The sequence below is a fragment of the Hevea brasiliensis genome, chromosome 1 (assembly GCF_030052815.1).
Source record: "Hevea brasiliensis isolate MT/VB/25A 57/8 chromosome 1, ASM3005281v1, whole genome shotgun sequence".
NCBI lineage: Eukaryota > Viridiplantae > Streptophyta > Magnoliopsida > Malpighiales > Euphorbiaceae > Hevea > Hevea brasiliensis.
Genome location: NC_079493.1, coordinates 121752259 through 121759704, shown reverse-complemented (window position 1 = coordinate 121759704; position 7446 = coordinate 121752259).

Here is a 7446-nt window from a genome sequence, read left to right as displayed (position 1 = left end):
TTAAATTAAAGAACTATTGAAGAATTAAAGAAAAAGAAAAAGAATAAAAATGATATTTATTAAATCATGATGATGACATCATATAAGATGTCAAAAATTAATTTTAATTTTCCAACCTTTTTTGACCAAGTCAATTATGGGCATAAAAATAAAAATTGAAAAGCCAAATTTTATCTCTTCTTATTTTTTTTTTTTTTTTTTTTTTTTTTTCTCTCTTTCCCGTAGCTCCTCATCCCTCCCCCTTTTCTCACTAAATCCTCCATGGCTACTTAATTTCAAGCTTTTAAAGCTTGAATCAACCCCATAAATCCCATAATTTTCCTAAATAAAACTTGTTCTTAGATCTTGGCAAGCCTATTGAGAAGGAAATTTGAAAGAAAATAAAAGGGAAATTGAAGCTTGGGGAAACTTCACAAGAGGTTAGTGACAAATTCTTCAAATTGTCTATTGAATTTTTATTTAAGTAATTGATATAAGTTAGAAATTAACTTTAAATGGAAAGAAAACAATTATTGAGGGACTATATATGAGTTCAACCAGCTAGGGTTTATGTTTGAAATGGGTGATTTGATGCATTAGAATGAGTTTAAAAGTCTTAATTAGTTGAATGATTATAGATTGGAACTTTGAAATTGCTAATGGTAATTAAGTAGTGAGATTAGGGTTTGGAGGCCTAGGGTTTGAGGCAAATTTTGAAAAAATGCATAAATGATGACTTTGACCTATTATGAAGAGAAAAATGGTCAATAATGACCAAAGGAGATGTGTGGGAATTGTTAGAATGAAAGTCAAATTCGTAGGGTAAATGGTCATGCTGCTGGCAGCACGACCAAGCCAACTTTGAAGGACCAAAGCGGAAATTTTACAAGTCCAATTGATATGCCACTAATTGGGGATGAAAATAGACATAAAATGACACAATTTTCATTAAGGAACCATGCCCAAAAACTGACCAAAACCTAGTGAACCAATTGACCAAAGTTGGTTAAGTGCAGGCTGTCATTGCATAAACTGACCAAATGAACAGTATTTATTCATTTGGTCATAACTCAAGCTAGGAAGATCAAAATGACCTGAAATTTTACCAGTAATTAGATAAGATATAGATCTAAAACTTTCATGAAGAATACCAACCCAAATTATGCCATTAACCTAATCAAAGTATTGAGCAAAGTTGAGTTACTGAACCTGCAAAACTGCAGAATTGCCATTTAAACAGTAAAGTTTCAATGGCTATAACTCTCTCTAGAAAACTCCGATTTAGGTGAATCTTGAACCGATAGAAACCTAAGACATAGTAGAACATTTCGTATGAAGGAAATTAGATCAAATTATGGACTTAACTTGATCAAATTATTGAACGAAATTAGATCAAAAATCTGCCAGAACCAAAATTGCAGCATGAACAGTGCACGTAAACAGTAACTGTATTTTGGCTATAACTTGAGCTACAAAACTCCAATTGGGGTGATTCAAAAAGGAGAATAAACTTAAGACAATGGGGAACATTTTCTATGAAGAAAGTTTTGCCAAATTCCAACAATAAAGTGACCACTGGAACAGTGCAACTTAGGACTCCAAAACTGAAATTTACCAAATTTGCCTAAAAGACTTAGGATTTGAGTAAACAACCAAAACCAACAAGTTTAGTGACCAAAATGTGGTATGTGGGTGAAGTTGGAGTTCCCATACCTATCAATCCTTAGAAAGTCAATTATTTGACTTGAATAGTATAGTGAATAGTAACCCAAAACACAAAAATTTCGAGAACGTCGAATTTAACACGTTAGAACTAGGTAAATGTGAAGCTAAATTTATTTTGGGATTTATGTTAAGTTCTAGTACTGAAACATTGTAAAATTGTGTGTTTCAGTTGAAAAGAATACCGGGAAAAAACCCGAGGAACCGAGTCAAGGCCAAGAGGCGACTCGCTTGAGGTTTGTGCACAACGTATACTTTTTATAATCATCTTTTGCATACTGTTTTGAATAATGTGAAATATTGAATTATGGCATTCTTATGATGTTTTGATTTAAATTGTTGAAAGTTATTATGTATATTGAAATGACAATGTTTAGCAAATTGTTAAGATAAGTTTTGAAACCACAGTGTCATGACCATATATTTGAACACCTCACTAGCACGACTAGTGGAGGTAATTAGTTTCGAATTTTGATTCCTTCTCTGGAGAAGTGTTGAGGTGTGCCAGTAGAAGAGGATGTGAATGGATATCCATATATTTGAGCTAGCTAGCCTTGTGATGTGATTTCTCTTTAGCCTCTGGCTATTGAGATTCTATTTGTTTCGAATGGCATGATCTAACTGTGGGTTTTATGAAATGTATTTTGATACTTCGAAATGAACTTGGTTTGCATTAAAATTTCATAATTCATGTTTTGTGTTTAATGCTTATGTTAGTCAAATTTTTGAATAAATGTGATTATATTCTGCATAAAGATTATTTTAGTATGTTGTGCACCACTGAGTCCTAGTACTCAGCGATGGCTTCTATTGCTGTCGCAGATACAGAGACTAGAGGAGCAGCAGACTGAGCTGCTGAGGTGTGAGGAGCTATCAGCTTAAAGTCTTCGGGTATAATTTATACCCTAATTGTAAATATTTCTTTTCATGTATGTATTGCATATAAATGTATGGACGTGCAAATGGGTCTTGACCAGCTTGTACAAAAATTTGTATGAAGTTTGTAATAAAGTTCAGTTTGTATTTCTTTTGATGTAAATTTTGTAAGAATGTACATAAATTGTGTTGTCCCTAATGAAATATGAGTACAACTATTTTATTTAATTTAAATGAAATGTATTGCTAGTATGCTGAGGATTATTGAATTTTGAACTTGAGAAATTTATTGAAATGATTGTGAAATTGATTGAGTTTGATTGTGAAATCGAAGTAGTGGTTGAGAAAAACTTTTAGAAGTGCTTTTTACAGGTATTTAAAGAACTGGTTTCTCAAAATGCAGACAGAACTCTGTCAAAATTTTTATAAAATTTGCGGAAAACTAAAATGGACCAAAAATATTAATTAGATTTACTTTTAATCATATGTTTTAAATACCTATTAGAAAATGCTCACCACTTGTCAAAAGTAAGAAAATTGTTTAAAATCCCTTGTGGGGTACTTAATGAGTTATCGGTAGGTGAAGTTCAGTAGTTCATTAGGTATTCTACGGGATCATGTTATGCCTTACAGAGGGGTAAGGTGTGACAAGTCTCGTGGCTGAATCAAAAGATGTGTTTGATCAGGAGACCAGCCATCGACATCGGATAGATGTACAACTCAGATGGGGGGACTATGACTCTCATGAGGATGAGAGAGGTCATCATCAATGTTATCGCTCGGAACCGAGCCGCTGTCGAGACACCCAATGTGGTGAGAAGCCAAATGAACTTCAAAGGGCGGTCACCAATGATAGGAGGGAAATTAGCAGTCTTCGCGCCCGAAATTGGTTTGCCGATTATATCGGTCGACCGACTCGAGATCGACACGATCGATATTCTCAATCTGGATCGGTAAATTAGTCCGGTTCTCCCACTGTCATCAGAGGTGGCCATAGTGATTTGCTGATCACCGGGGTCGTAAATTTTCAGTTGATAAACAAGGTGAACGGCCGAAAAAAGATCAAAAGCAGCTATCATGGCCGGGATTGTTGCCGGAGCGACTAGAACAGGAAAAGTGAGAAAGAAAGAGGAGAAAATGAAATGCGAAAGGATTTCCCGTCGAAGGTATATATAGAGAAGGTCTGAGCATTTATTGCTAGCAAAAAATGAAGTGGGCGCCTCGAAAACTGAAGGAATAAATGCCTTGACTGAACAAGACCCGGATAAAGGAGAAGACTCTGGAATGAGAGAGATCGGGAGAGGGACCCGGCATGAGAGATCGGAAAAAGATCATATCGGAAAGGTCGGAAGGAATAGGAGATCGGAAAGCAAAGAGAGAATAAGACAACTTCCAATAACTGTCGTCATAATCAGAGCTGAGGTGTTAAAGCGTTGCAGACGAGATCAAATCTCCACCGCACGCCTCATCTGCAAAATCGCCCACATTACTGACAGGTGCCAGAGTATGTCATGACAATTCTGTACATTCCGATCTTCACCGTTGATCTTACTTGTAAGGACAAGCCTAGAGCCCTTGGATCAAAGAGAAGACAACAAGACCGGCGCCTTTTATTCCTGGCCCTTAGATCTCCCTTGATAAGAGGATTATGAACCGTCAGATTAGAAAAGAGAAAGGACAAATATTCCGGATAGGATCTCAGCCATTTATTTTGATTCTCTTCAATTCTCAAGCGTCAGATCATGTCCTTTAAAATCCAAACCTTCCATCTCCCTCAAAGAGAATCCTGACCCTTCATTGGAAGCACACGTTCCCTATAAATACCTGCATGGAAACTGTAGAAGAAGAAGAAGAAAAAAAGGTGGTGAATATAGCGGAAGAGCTTTGAAACTTAATTCAGTTTGTTACTCTGCTATTTTTTTTTGACACTTTCAAAAAATAGAAAAACTTCAGAAACCAGTTTTTTAAAGTATTTTCTTTGAAGGGGATTGAATACTGAAACTCTCTATTTTCAGTTTGTTCATTACTCCGTGATACCATCCCTCAGTTTCAGTTTTTTCTTCATCATCTTTATATCAACCTTTTTAAGATCCATCTCACTCCAATCCGGTCACTGTCACTTCGGTTCAACCGCATTTTAACTTGATATTCTTTATTTCAAGGCGAGCATTAGTCCCCAGACTATTGGTGCGCAGCTCTACCATATTTGTGATTTCGTAGTTAGCTCAATAGATTCAACTCCCCACAGGTGAGCGTCTAAACCATTGTTTTATCAAGCTTTTTTATTTTCCTTTGTCATCAAGTTTACGTCATGTTAAAGAGTTCCATGAGGATAGTTATTCTCTTGAGTTTACCTTTTTGTTCATCAGTTCACGGTACTTATTTTTAGCCTTTCATTAACTTCAAATATAGGAGTTTTGGTCACGAGTAATATATAAGTAGTTTGATAAAATGTTGGTAGCTGTATCTTAACACAAGAGTTTCTTTAAAATAATAAAGTTTGGATAATAAATCAGAGAAAATTATGAAGTCGGACCACTAGGCCAGCTCAGAAGATGACTGTGTATGGTAGGGGGTCAGAGTAAAATCGAATCTCAGACTAGCAAACGAAAGAGATCGAGTATTGCATGCCGAAAGGTACTGGTAAGGCAATCACATAAGAGATCGGTAGAAATTAAGTCTGGTACCCCCTAGCTAGTTAAAAGGTACCAATGAGTTAAAAGAAGCCTTATTCAGGTTCTTAGCGTCTTCGGATGCCAGAACCCTTAGTCTAAGGACCTTGTGATATACGATCGCAATTAAATCCCAAGAGGTCGGGGGAGGGTTCTTACCCGATCCTCATCCAAACAAAAGAACAATATAGGAGATTGAAGGAGAGTTCTTATCCGATATCTTTTTCTCAAAATTCTAAAACTGCATATTAAAAGAGATCGGAGAAGAGTTCTTATCCAATTCTCAACCAAAGTTATAAATATTAAAAGAGATCGGAGGAGAGTTTTTATCCGATTCTCAACCAAAATTATAAATATTAAAAGAGATCGGAGGAGAGTTCTTATCCGGTCTTCAATAATTCCAAATACTCAAAGAGATCAGAGGAGAATTCTTATCCGATTCTCATTCAGATTTTAATAAATACGGGGAGACCGGAGGAGAGTTCTTATCCGAAATTCCCCATCCAAACATTAAACAGACTATCCCTAGAGATCGGGAGAAGCTTTTACCCGGATTCTCTCAAATCCAAACATAGATAACACAATGCGCGAAGCAAACCTCTAAACAAAAATAATTACGCGATATCAACTCACTAAGGGTCGTCTCCTGTACTTATGTATTTGGGTAATCCTAAACAGTGAAAAATTAAACATTCCCTCTTATCAAAGGGATTAACATCTTCATTCTAACCCTCCTAACTATCGATTTAAATTTACAAAGAATATAACATTAGATCTGCTTGCCCTCATAGAGGGACGAGGCGGGGTGCCTAACACCTTCCCCGCCTGTATACGGACCCCGAACCTAAAATCTCTGTTTTCGAAGTGGTTTCATTTTAATTTATTTTCACGAATGGTTTTCTTTAATTTCCCTCAAAATTAAAGTGTCGACTCCTCACTCTTTTCCACTTCGGTGACTGTTCGTTCAGGCGACCGCAAAATACCTTGCTACAATTATTTACATTAAAATTATTACATTGAATTAATATAAATAATTGTATTTATAATACATGTTAATTTTTCATTAACTAAATATAAAATAGTCAAAGTATTTGACACTCTGACTTTAATTTAGCGCAAAATGGAAGAGGGCTTTGTTGAAGCTCTAGTGTTACTTGTTTTCTTTGGTTCTTTGATTTTGAGGCTTTGTATGTAGGATTGGTGGATCTGTTTCATGGGTGTGAGTTTATTTGTAAGGTGTTGGGAGAAGATGGCAACTTAGGATCTCTACCGACATCTTATGTGTTCGCTGACCTAGATCTAAGGGCTCTGCTCTTTTCTCTTTTTGTATTAGCGAAAGCAGATACAAAGTTACCACAAGAGCTTGAGAGTCTTTTGCTGTCAAGTTCCTTTCCTGGTCTTCCAAGAAAGGGATCTTTTGTTTCCTTTGGCTCCAGCAGTTTGACGGTGGTAGTTTCTATGGTTGTGCTTTGTTTTGGTTGGATTCCAACTCTTTCTCGAACCTCTGGGGTTCTAGTTTTGGGGGACCTCCTCTTAGGCTTTCTCAGCCGTAAATGGTCCTCTGGTAATACTTCAATTGACGTTTTCTCCCTCTAGTATTAGCCTGATAGTTACTCTGTTTCTCGCTCAGGATTCCTCTAGAATGTTTCTCGGAGGCGAGTTGAGGCTTCTTCTAGTCAGGGGTTTCAGGTTTCGATCTGAGTGGGGTAAGCTTTTCCTTTTAATAGATTTGGACTAATTTTTTGGGTAAAGTTGAATTTCTTATAGTTGAGTTTATTTTGCTTTGGTCGTGGACATTCTTATGTATGTAGGCCTCTGACCTTTGTCGTTTAATAAAATGCATCATTATTTTTAGAGAAAAAAAAAAAATTAGTGCGACGTTCGTGTTCTTGGTGAGATAGCTAGCGAATACTCCACACTTTTTTGCATTTTTGGCTACTCACAGCCTAGTTACGTGGCTGCTGTGCCCTGCACCTCATCATCCACACGCCATCTATGATTTGCTAGCTAATTTTTTTTATCCTGCAATTACTAATCGGTTGTCTATTCTTTCACAGTTAAACGCTTTCCTTGTCAGCCATTTGCACATTTGCAGACGAAATCTGCTCACCCTTTTAACCTAGCTAATATCCATCTAATTAAGTGCATGATCCATGAACTTAATCTCATCATAGTTTCTTGGTAGCTCATGGCATAC